Genomic DNA, 13,159 nt, shown 5'->3' with positions numbered 1-13,159 from the left:
AGCCCAGTGAGACCCGTGTTGGACTTCCAACCCCAAGAACTGGAAGATGATAAATTCTTGCCATGTTAAGTCACTAGGTTTGCAGTGGTTTGTTAGCCCAGCATGAGAAGATTAACGCACCTATCCTGTACTTTTATTATCCAGTGGAAATTACTCAGGTCATTCTCCAGAAATAAATCTGATGTTTAGTTGCTTCTGCTACTGTTTTATCTGAATCTCTTATTTTTTATATCCCTGTCAGACACTCAATTATATCACAAGAGGAAAATTCTGGCATGAGGTGAAATTTTGGCTTGCAAAAATGAAAACATTCTGTCAGAAAAATGTTTGTCTATTTAACATAAAAGGTTCCTAAAATGTGTCTATGCCATTTATACTATAAGAGCATTTTAAATGGCTGATTGCCCACCAGACCCCAGGTCTTCTCCTTGTAAGAGTCTATCCTAATGCATGTTGATGGCGCTAAGATAGTAATTTGAACCTGGTTAACCACAGTTAAAAACACTAATAAACAATTTATAGGAAAGAACTGAAAGGAGAAAAGGGTTCTTTCACTTAAATTATTTCTAAAAAATAAAAAAATACTCTTTTTAGACCATTCTCATAACATTGGAGACTTTGAATTTTGCATTTTTAAAAAAAAAAAATTTTTAACGTTTATTTATTTTTTTTTTGAATTTTTTTTTCAACGTTTATTTATTTTTGGGACAGAGAGAGACAGAGCATGAACGGGGGAGGGGCAGAGAGAGAGGGAGACACAGAATCGGAAACAGGCTCCAGGCTCTGAGCCATCAGCCCAGAGCCTGACGCGGGGCTCGAACTCATGGACCGCGAGATCGTGACCTGGTTGAAGTCGGACGCTTAACTGACTGCGCCACCCAGGCGCCCCACGTTTATTTATTTTTGAGACAGAGAGAGACAGAGCATGAACGGGGGAGGGTCAGAGAGAGGGAGACACAGAATCTGAAACAGGCTCCAGGCTCCGAGCTGTCAGCACAGAGCCCGATGCGGGGCTCGAACTCACGGACCGTGAGATCATGACCTGAGCCGAAGTCAGACGCTTAACTGACTGAGCCACCCAGGCACCCCGAATTTTGCATTTTTACAGTCATTCAAAACCTAATTTTGAGTTAAGGTTAAACTAAAAGAAATTAAACAACCTTTCGCTTTTTGCCATAGCCGCGGTCAAAGGCTACTCAATGATTTTTCTTCCACAGCCAGGCTGGAGAACCACCCCAGATTTCACAGAGCAGTCAACTTTCAGAAGAAAGCACTGTGTGAGGGAAGCACCCATGCCGCCCATCTGTGGGTTTTTACCAAAGCACAACAACACTTAATTTGAAGGGATATGTGTCCCCCTGTGTTTACTGCAGCATTATTTACAACAGCCAAGACGGGAAAGCAACCCAGTGTGCATCGACAGATGAATGGATACAGAAGATGTGGTATATAAATACAATGGAATATTATTCAGCCATAAAAAAGAATGAAATCCTGCCATTTGCGAGGACATGGATGGAGCTAGAGAGTATAATGCTAAACAAAATAAGTCAGAGAAAGACAAATAACATGATTTCGCTCATATGCAGAACTTAAGAAAGAAAGAAACAAAGGGGAAAAAAAAAAAAGAGACACACCAAAAAAGAGACTCTAACTAAAGAGTGGTTAGAGGGGGTTAGAGTGGTGGTTATGAGAGGGGAGGTGGGGGGCGGGTAAAAGAGGTGATGGGGAATAAAGAGTACATTTATCCTGATGAGATCGCTTCTTGGCCTTTTGGCTAAGATCAAGTATATGATGATGAGCACCGGGTCATGTCTGGAACTGCTGCATCACTGTATTGTGCACCTGAAACTAATATAACACCATATGTTAACAATACTGGAAGTTTCATTTAATTTAATTTTAAAAGTGCTCCCCATCTGAAACCTAAGAACAATGTGCTATTAAAATTAAAATGACACTCAAAAGTGCAGGCTGCTCTACAACAAACATTTTAGGGGGGCTAACCCTTTGTGAAATCTAGACGACAGGCACCTTTTACTGACAGGCTCAGTCCCCACTTGCTTGAGTGACCATTCCCTCCTACCCTGTGGCAAAAGGTCACTGCATAAGCTTCTCTCCTCTCCCCCACCAGAGATTCATAAATATTCATGTTTTGCTCTTCTACCCAAAAGCTCTCCATCAACTGCTCTCAGTGAATCGTCCTAACAGCAACAATTATATATGTAATTTAAACACACGCGCGCGCGATCAGGGAAATTCAAGGCACAAAGTAGTAAAATATTTAAAAGTGATTAACATGACAACACCACTTTATAGTTGACTTGACACCTCACATCCACGACTTCTCTACCATGACAAGGTAAAAATACTAAACCTTTGGTAACCAATAGATCACCAAAGAAAACTGGGTTCCTTGCAGCAACCTGAGCATTTGTCTCACTGGATCCCCTGGACTGGGCCAATCCTCAATCCAGCTTCCACACTGCCCTGGGGGGACCACTACCACCACGCAGAACTATGCTCCTCCAAACACCCACTTTAATGTATTTTTCCTATAGAACTACCTGTGCCTCCAGTCTTTTATACGACAGATACATCCTACGGATTACTCTCTACAAGGCCTCTGTACTGCTATAAAAGCTGCGTACCTGCCTGTATGTCCCCATCCCTTTCCCCCAGCTGGCTCCCCTCCTAGCAGGGGCAGGCCCTTGAACGTGCCAGGCTCCTCTGGGTCATTACTAGATACCATCTGCCTTACTGTATTTCAGCCACATGGATTCCTGCAGACCTAGGTAAAAAGAGAATGACCCCAAATACAGACAAGAATATGGGTAGCACCTTGGATCATTTTTTTTCCCCAAATTCTTTTTCACTAGAAGTAAAATTTTGAATGTTAACTTGTGATTAAGTATATGATTAAAGACCTCAGTTCTCTTGAGCTTGCTAATACTACTTGATTTATCAGAGCACTATTCAAAATCAAAAGACTTTTTTATAATTAATTCCCTGGATTTTAATGTGCCAGATGGAATATGCTGTCAATGCCACCTGTGAGAAAGCTAGAATATGTACCAATTTAGATGCTACAAAAGAAAATCTCATTATAATCACAATTTTTTTAATATCAAAAATGGTATTAACTATCTTGATCTTGCTCTCTGAACCAAGCTGTTTCTAAAAATCACACATCCTCAAAGAAAAAATGATTTCTCCCATTGATATATTCTGATGATCTATAACCAGCTCTGAAAACTATTTCAAAAAAGAAATTCCAAAAATGTTTCAGGAAAGGCAGCTTTGTTGGAATAAAAGAGAAAATAACTTAAAATTCATAGAGCGACTTCCATGTGTCAGATATCATAGCAGCTGTTCTCACAAACCTTTAATCTTTGTAACAACCTTGCAAGACAGGCATTATATTCTCATTTTTTTTTTAATTTTTTTTTCAACGTTTTTTATTTTTGGGACAGAGAGAGACAGAGCATGAATGGGGGAGGGGCAGAGAGAGAGGGAGACACAGAATCAGAAACAGGCTCCAGGCTCCGAGCCATCAGCCCAGAGCCTGAGGCGGGGCTCGAACTCACGGACCGCGAGATCGTGACCTGGCTGAAGTCGGACGCTTAACCGACTGCGCCACCCAGGCGCCCTATTCTCATTTTATGTATGAAGAAGTTGAGGCTCAGAGCAGGAACTGACTTGCCCGAGACCACCATGTGACTAAGTGGTAGTGCTGGCATTCCAACCCATGCCAACTTGACCCTGAAATGCATGCTTTAATGCTTTCTCTTACCCTCAGAGAATCGTGAATGGGCAATACTCATTCATCTATCTACTTTATAGCACATTCATTCAATTAACCACATTACCTCCTAATCTCACTTAACTTTTAAAATTTACATTCATATAATGTTTTTAGTAAGTTCAAGTACAATAAAGTTCCCAAAAGCAGCAGGTGAAATATTCATTGAACACAAAGTGTTTGGTACGGTACAACAAACCAGATTTGGTCTTGACCTGAAATAGCTCTTGGCAAGTATTAGTGATAAAGTAAAAGACCGGTTTCTTGATAAATGATATGCCAGGCGCTGTGCAGATGTCCTGGATATACTAGTGAATAAACCCAGCCCTCCCCTCATGAAGTTTACAGATTAGAAGGGAAGAAAAACAATTTGACAGGCAATCGTAAGGTGACGTGACTTTTATGTGCTCTGTAAAAGGGGCACATTCAGGAATACCTAATCGAGTCTTGGGGGAATTAGAGAAGGCTTTTTATAGGAAGTGGCCCTCAAGTGTACATTTAGGGGAGAAATAAAAAGTAGCAAGGCAAAGATAGGGAGGAGAACGCAAAGGAAACAGCATGTACAAGCCTGAGAGCGTGAGGCAGGGCCAATATGGGAAAGTGAAAGTTCAGGACAGCTGGAGGCCGGCCTGCCGTGGGAGGAGCCACAGAAGAGGAGGGGAGGCACAGGCCAGACTGCCAAGGCCCTTTTAAGCTATTTAAGGAATCAGGGCTTTACCCTTAGGTCATAAGAAACTTTTTTTTTAATTTATTTTTTAATGTTTACTTATTTTTGAGACAGAGAGAGACTGAGCATGAACGGGGGAGGGTCAGAGAGAGAGAGCGAGACACAGAATCTGAAACAGGCTCCAGGCTCTGAGCTGTCAGCACAGAGCCTGAGGCAGGGCTCGAAGTCACGGACCATGAGATCATGACCTGAGCCGAAGTCGGACGCTTAACTGACTGAGCCACCCAGGCACCCCAAAACTTTTAAAAGGTGTTAGGAAGATACAGGATGTGGCCAGAGTGACGTGTTAGGAGGACCATTCCAGCTGCAGTGTGAAGTCAGCCAGCCATGGTTGAAGGAAAGACTGGAGCCAGGGAGACCAGGGAGGGTTCTCCAGGAATGCAAGACAGCCAGGATGACAGGATGACCACGGGAACCAGGATCCAGGAGAGGACAGAGGCAGCAGATGTTTTGGAAGCAAACCCAAGGGCTGGCCTGTGGGGAAGAAAGGGAAGGCAGGGGTCCAAGGCAGTGTCCACATTGTTGCACTGAGCCATCGGTGGAAGGCGGTACCACTCAGAAGTGGGCTGTGGTAGGGGACACGGGTTTAGGAGGGCAGAAGCTGGGCTTAGTTCTGGATTTGTCGATCGGAGATAGGGGTGAGTCCAGGTGGGGGTGTCCAAGGGACAGCTGGAAATACACGTGTGGAATTCCAACAGTAATCTTGACTAAAGATACATGTGGTAATGGAGGGATGAGAGCGGATCGGATGGTCTACGTGAGAAGGTGAGAAGCAGAAGCAGCCGAAGAGATGCCCTGAGCCCTGGGACAGATGACAGAGAACGCCGGATGAATCTCACGTACACAGACTGTACCTCATTTGAAAGCCAAAGGAAAAACGCAGTGGATAACTGAGGAAAGAAGTTAAGAACCACTTCCTTATCTCCCGTCGTGCTCTTGATGCTGCAAAAACCAGACGCTTTTGCTTTTCCTAAAACAAACAGTGAACATTCCCCCTGCAAGGATCTGATCCCTCTATCCCCCATCCCTTTTAAAAACTAGAAAGGCCACACCCGATGCCACCCACACCCTTAGCCCACCACACACAAAACTGCTGGTCTCCCCTTTCTTCCTTCACTGTAACTGCCTTGAATTCATGGATAATTCACCATTTTCTCTTCTGCACACAGCACCCCTTGTAGTTAAAAGGTACTCAATAAATAACTGTTCAATAAATAAGTGGCAAATGTTTGATCAAGAGAGACTGACTCACTGTACTCACAGGCAGACTTTGTCCCACAGGAAAAACTGAAGGTGATTCTTTGTAGGAGTGTTTGGCATTCTTGAAGCCACAGACCCACCTGAGATAGCTCTTCTCTGTAATTACCACCAAAGGGCAAGAGAAGAAATCACTGTGGTACAGTTGAGGATGAAAAGTTATAACAGTCATGGAAATCTGACCAGATCAAGAACCGTGTGTGTGCGCGCGTGTTTGGGGGAGTGGGTAAAAGAACTAGTTAAATGAGGAACTAGAAAGCTAAATGAAGAACTCCTTCTGGTATACTAAGAAGCATCCTAAGAACTGTCCCAGTGGCTGAGTCTGTTATCAGAGAAATTCTAGCTTGCTTGTGGATCAAAAATCTGAAGGTGAAGCTGAAACCCTGACACACACACACACACACACACACACACACACACACACACACACACACAAAGTACCGTATATAAATTCCAAGTCCATGTTCTTTCTACTACATCATGCGGTCTCCCAAGAGAACTGAAGTTTAGCACAATTTAACATGTAGTCACATCACAAAGGGGTCCCTGAAGGGGTGCCTGGATGGCTCAGTCAGTTAACCAAGCAGCCGATTTCAGCTCGGGTCATGATCTTGCGGTTCGTGAGTTCGAGCCCCAGGTCGGGCTCTGTGCTAGACAGCTCAGAGCCTGGAGCCTGTTTCAGATTCTGCGTCTCCCTCTCTCTCTCTGAACCTCCCCAGCTTGTGCTTGCTCGCTCGTTCTCTCTCTCAAAAAGAAATAAACGTTAAAAAGAAATCATTTTTTAAAAGGTCCCTAAAGATCTATCTGCTCAGTACTAAAATGCAGGTCCTTTGACAGAAATCAGAAGCTTCTGGATTAGGAAGTGAAAAAAATCTGCTGATGTCACTCTGCCTGAGGCTTTAAAAGAATACAAACATGCCTGCTACCACAGGAAATGGGATGTTCACAATTTATTCTGAGCCATAAATGTTTTATTTATTACTTTAGGACTGCAAAGTAAGATAAGTTGTAATTTCAATAACAACTTTGCATGTTAACAAAACAATCATATTGATCTATCCAATTTCCCAAAAACAGACATTTCCCACTACAGTCTAGAAGCAAACTGTATAGCAATTTCTACCACCAGCTTTTCCCCTGGTGCATGCAACCCAGTTTCTGTTTTACACAAAACAGATTTCAAGTTTAGATGTTTACAGCAACTACTTCAACTCACCTAAGCCTACTCGAGTAATTAAGCATGATATTGCCAGGGGCGGTGAGCACTGGTTGTCCATGGAACAGCCTGGATGGAGTGGAGATGGAAGGAGAGACAGAAAAAAACCATAGAGAAGGGATTCTCTTATGTGCACAGCAGGGAGCTTTGTCAAGCACACATCGCCCCCACCCGAACAGATAGTGGCGGCGGCAGTGATCAGTGTCACCCGTGAGAAAATGGTGATCATCTCTGCCCCAGGGAAAGACTGGTCACCAAGCGGGAAGACATGCAGTGTGTTCGAGAAGAACGCTCGAAGATCTATTCTGGGCCTAAAGAAGGCTCACTCGGAGAGACGTAAATGGGGAACGTGATGGGTTACAAACTCTAGGAGAACGATAAAAACATTTATGACTTTGAGAAGGATTTTAGGGCCTTCCGGTCTGGTCTTCCCGTTTAACCAGAGAACGATGTCCCTTCTGGTTCTCCAGGCCTCCGCATGATGTGCTACCTGCGACTTCAGAAATTTGTATCTTCTTACCTCTCCCAACCATAATGAGATAAAGAAGTTCCCTAATGTCGTGAAAGTATCAAGCCTCAAGAAGAATTACTACTGATAAGCATACATTGAGTGGTGACTGTCTTCATTTTAATGACCCTTAGAATGCACAAAAGAAGAAAGAAAATAAGGAGGCAGGCAGGCAATCGCTGGCATTAAAATTCTGTCACCCCTGGTGCTGTCAGTGAGGTTTAGCAAAGGAGGAAGGAAGCTAAAGTCTACCATCAACTGTAAAGGACAAGGGTTCTGGGCTAGTGACAAGGATACACCGAACTTGGGTTCAGGAGTTCTGAGGTCAAATGGTGGTATATTTGGACTTCTTTCCCTGGTGGTATATTTAACAACGCAAGGATCAACATTTCCAATAACACTATAATGAAAGCCAAGGGCATTTTCCCCAGACTGTATTTACTAAAACAGGAAGGGGGAGTGGGGACAGCCCCAGTCACTCAAGTCCACAAGTGAACAAGAATGGATAACGCAGCACTGAAATTAAAAAGCTAGTGGAAACAGCTACTCTTGTCAGTTTTACACAAGGTACTCTTATCTACTCCTGTATTAAAAGGCAAGAGAGAAAACGTTACAGAGAGGTTATGTCAGCTATTCGAAAAGATACCGTAGGCCGAGTCCCTTCTTCCCTTCCTCCTACCCTCCGAGTTGTGCTCTATAAACCACATGCATTAAGGGGTATTCACCCTGGGCTCCGGAATACAGGACAGACCTTCTGACCTATAAACTCATCAACTATTGTCAGTATTTGTGCTGTTTCGTCACATACAATATTGGAGATGTCAGTTACCACCTACAGAGGGGTTAGTTTAGCCTGAGCTTCGACTGTTCTCTCTGCAGTGCTTGGAGCAGCTAATACCACTGATAGAAATATCAGTAAAAATGATGTGAAATCAATAAAACAAAACATAACTTAAATATATCTCCTGCCCTTCCATCTCAGTCCTCTCCACCCCACCCCATCCCCCCACCAATAAACATATGGGAAAGAATAATACAGATTTTTTTTAGAAAAGAAGAAATCTGTTTTCTAAATAAAATGACAAAAGAGCTAAAAGGAGAGGGAATATAATTAAACTTCATTGCACTTAAAAAAAAAAAGTTCCCTATTCCCTATCAAATCTGGGCTGACAGGCATGTTATTTAATTGCCCATAAATGAGCTTCTTTAAATAGCACCTATTAATACCCCAAACTTCAGCATCAGCCTGCACAGAGAGAGAGAGAGAGAGAGAGAGAGAGAGAGAGAGAACCCTGAAATGGCTGAAAAGCAAAACAAACTGCTTTCTTAAAACCACAACAAAATGTGAAATGAGGAAAAGCCAGGAGGGGAAAAAAATCCCTCGCTACCTTCGGCCTGTGCTGGACCAGCCAGGCCTGGGACCACCGACTGCAAAGGCAGAGGCTAATCTCAACGGATGTCAAGGTAAAACATCTGCTTTGTCAGAACCCCAGAGATCCGGAACAAAATGAAGCCCAAGACATTACTAAAACCATAATGTGTACCCAAAGAAATAACACAGGTCTAGTCAAGTGTGGCGCATGCATAATTTACCCCTGGAATCTAACACATTTCCCCCTGGATCTGCTGTCAGAGTCTCTAACTCAACATAGCTTAAAGGGAAGAGAATAATACCTCCTCCTTAAACCAAATCTCCCTGGCGACTTGCCTCTTTCTGTATCACCAATTATCCTAGTCTTGAAACCAAAAAATGACTTCCCTTCCTCTCCTTCAACCAAACAGCCAGTCCATCATCGAATGATAATAAGAACGAGCATTTACCAAGGGGAAGCTAGGAGACGGGCACAGTAGCAGGTACTAGGAAATGCATCATCTCACTTAATCCTTACAACTAACCTGCAAAGCAGAGCTCATTAACGCCATTACCCCAGAATGTGACTGGGGTGCAGAAGTTGAAGGGATTAAGTACTTGATAAAGGTCGCAGCTAGTAAATAGCAAAACGCAAACCAACCAGCAGTCTACCTGCCTACAGTGCTCATGCTCAGATATTACACTATCACAGTCTTATTCCACCCATTTATTTTCCCACTCCCAATGCCATCACTGTGGTCTGGCTTCTCTTAGCTTCTATGATGAAATGCCCTCCCAAACCACACGCCCTCCCCCTCCAACGTATCTTGCCCAAGGGTGCTGGACTAAGCTTCCTGAGTGCCACTTTGCTCATGACATGCTCCTCTCCTTAAACATCTTCACTGTATCTCCACTGCTCACCAAATACTACAAACTGCCTACAAAGACTTCCATAATTGAACTTTTCCTCCTATTCTACCAAAAAAAAAAAAAAGAAGTAACTGTAGTCTATAGTGAAGTCAAATTCTTTGCTAATCTCCAAAAATACACTGCATTTCCAGTTTCTGCCTATGCTCAAGGCATTAACATCACCTAGCACACTGTCCCACTCACCGCAAGGCCCAACTCCAAACACATCTTTGTTATGAGGCTTTCTCTGATAAGGATGGAAAAGCCAGAAGACGAAGTGCTATTTCTGATGGAGAGCTTTTTTGTGGCTGGCCCTATTCTAAGAAAATCGGCATGACAACCCAAAGAAATGAGTTCCACTAGACAGAGAATTGAAGTTAGAGTTTAGAGAGAATTGAAGCACAGAGAGGTTTCACAGCTGGGCAGATGGAAAGCCGACATTCGAACACGTATGGTCACTCCTCCTCTTAACCACGTGGCTCTAGTGACTCTAAGAAGCCACGGTCTTCACTTTCTAATGGGTGGACTAAGCTAACTGCCTCCCAACCCACTGACTGATCTTAATATCCGCCAAAGCAGGACAACCCCACACCACGTACTTCCTGACATGATACGGGAAGAAATCCACAACACGTGTATGAAGCATGCTTGCCCTAAAAATTAAACCTGAATCTAATTCGGCCTCGGGACCCGTGATCCTCAATCTCAGTAGACACACAAATCCCCTGGGGACCTGGTTAAATGCACATTCTGACTCAGCAGGTCTGGGTTGGGTCCTGAGACTCTGCGTTTCTAATCCATTCCCAGGAGAAACTGCGCTGCAGGAGCACGGCCCACGCTTTGGACAGCAGCAAAGCTCTAGCACCTGGGTCTGATCGCCAGTTTATAAGACACAGGAGAGACAGGGGAACAGATCAAATGACTCAGGGCTGAGACTACAGTGAGGAGAGCAAGGCATTCACCTCAGGTGCAAAATTCACGCCAAAAAAACCACAACGGAGACAATTAATTCTAAAAATCAAAATGAATGCAAAAGACCCATGATGAACACAGTATCACGGTTTGAAATAAACACAGAACCAATATCACTGATTTTTCTCCTTGCCTCAGGCCCCCACAGGACTCTGCGCAGCACTGAATGGTATAACTTATCCACCAAATCTCGATTATGAAAAACTCTCCAGGGAAAAGGCAGACCTGCCTGGTTTTGAAAATAAATAAATACTTTAAAAGAAGGAGGGGGTTATAGTTTGAGAGGCTTTAGAAATAGATACTAAATGCAATGTGTCAAAACTTGTTTTGATATTGATTTGAACAAACCATAAAACAAAGAATGGGGGGATAGGAGGGAAAATATACACAGGCTGGATATGAGAAGACAAAAGAATTTCAGGATTGTTAGGATCATAATAATGCCATTGTGATTTTTTAAGTTCTTACTTATTAAAGACAAGGTACTGAAGTATAAATGATAGAAGCTAGAATTTCTGAAAATCTGCATCAAAATATTCCAGAGGGGGAAAAAAAAAGTAGAGAAATGAAATGAGAGCAGTAAAATGTTGGTATTTATCGAGGCAGGGTGAGAACACATGGGGATTATACTACTCTGATTTTTATATGACTAAAATCTCCATAATAAAAAAACTTTAATCTTTTCTTAGGCACCCCTGACATTTACTTTGTACCTTCAAACAGGACCCAGCACAGAGCACCTCATGCATTCATAATAAAAGTAACTGCTCTTTTAATTTGTGCCAGCAGCTGTGATTATATCTCCTAAGTGTCACAATAAGGTTGTCAGATGTTACACGGATGAATAAGGTGAAGTTTAACAAGGTTGAATAATCTGCCCAAAGTCACTCACCCAGCAAGTGGCACACGCGAGGCTCGGACCCAACTAGCTCAGAAGCCCAGGCTTGAAGCACTACGTTAAAGTATCTGTTTTATGTCCTATGGGGTCTATGACAGAAGACAATCTTCAGTTTACGGCTCTTCATTTCTCCCCGGCTCCCTTAGATACAGGAGCCATTTCCAGAGGTTAAGGTAAGGACTACCTGGTTTGGAATCAGGGTTCTCCCACTTTTTAGCTGTGTGACCTTGGGCAAATTACTTAATCTTGCTCTCCCTTGGTTTCTGCCTCCTTCTAGGGTTATTAATCTCACACTAGGAGATGAATAACCATCTCAAAGTTGTTCGGAGGATAAAGTGAGTTAATAAACATAAAGTGCTTAGAATCACGTCTGGTATATGACAAGCCCTGATTAAGTGTGAGTGATTATCATCATTACTATTACCAAGTTCTCAATAAAACTGAATGACACTCAACACACCCACCCAACTTAAAAAAACACTTATTTTTACTTCTTCTAAGCAACTGTTTTTTGGCCACAGAACTTGAAAGGTGAGCTCCCACCCGTGCTGGTGAAAGCTGATGATACAGTAATCAAGATTAACCTTTCTATATTCGGAGGGAAAAAAACTCCAATATTAATAAAAACCTAGGGACACACGGCCCAGGACCATCACTTAGCTTCGCATTTGCTTTGCAAGTTTCACGTTCAGGGATTCATAGTGTCAATGGGACTTTAAAATCCCCAAGAAAGTATCAAGAGTTCTGGCGAAGAGACTAGACGCCCCACAGAAATGAATGGCGGGAGCCCTGGGTCACAGGCCAAGGTGGGTGACTGAACCAGTGCCGGAGCACGGAGCCGAAGGACGGAGCTGAGCACGAGGAGCCAGAACAGAAGAAGAGCAGGGCTACTGTTGACTGCGGAGCCAGGAAAGGAAGTTCGGAACCTGTGCCAAGGCTCACCAACCAAAATCCCAGGGAGAGAAACCAGACCCAGGACGAGCAAGCCCGAGATCCCCAGAGATGAAAGCAACAATGGGCGCTGAAATCAGATGCATGATGGTCCAGACCAAGCCAACTGTAACTGCTTACGCCCCGCCTCGTCTGGGGTTATGTTCTGTCGTAAAACCACACTTTCCAAGCTGTCCTGTTCCACGTAAAGTGAAATAATAAGGCTGAGATCTTATTAGACCATCTGGCAGATCCTGGTCTTCCTTCCCCACCGGTTGCCTCTCAAATCATTCACTGCCAGTTACCAGAAGTAATTCATTTTAACTCCCAACATACTGAACATCAAATTTACTCACAATTACTAGCATTTGTTGAACCCCATGTCTATCAGGCACTACGCTAACAGCTTTATGGTTCCTCACTCAATCCTTCCATGACCCAGGGAGGCACTCTTATCATCCCACTGTACAGGGGAACCTAAGGTTTAGGGAGCCCGAGGTCACACTGCTAGGAAGCGTCAGTTCTGTCTGACTCCGGAGACAACTTTAAGACTACACTGCCTCCTCTCCCCCGCACTTTTTATTAGTAG

General features: G+C 43.5%; 1 protein-coding gene across 3 annotated transcripts in view; it reads right to left on the bottom strand.

Annotated features, from left to right (window-relative positions):
- Nucleotides 1-13,159, bottom strand: part of AGK (acylglycerol kinase) — an 81,301-nt gene that overhangs the window by 53,776 nt on the left and 14,366 nt on the right. The gene's annotated exons all lie outside the window — the stretch shown is intronic.

The sequence above is a fragment of the Prionailurus bengalensis genome, chromosome A2, assembly GCF_016509475.1.
Source record: "Prionailurus bengalensis isolate Pbe53 chromosome A2, Fcat_Pben_1.1_paternal_pri, whole genome shotgun sequence".
Lineage (NCBI taxonomy): Eukaryota > Metazoa > Chordata > Mammalia > Carnivora > Felidae > Prionailurus > Prionailurus bengalensis.
This window is presented reverse-complemented; position numbering and strand designations above follow the sequence as displayed.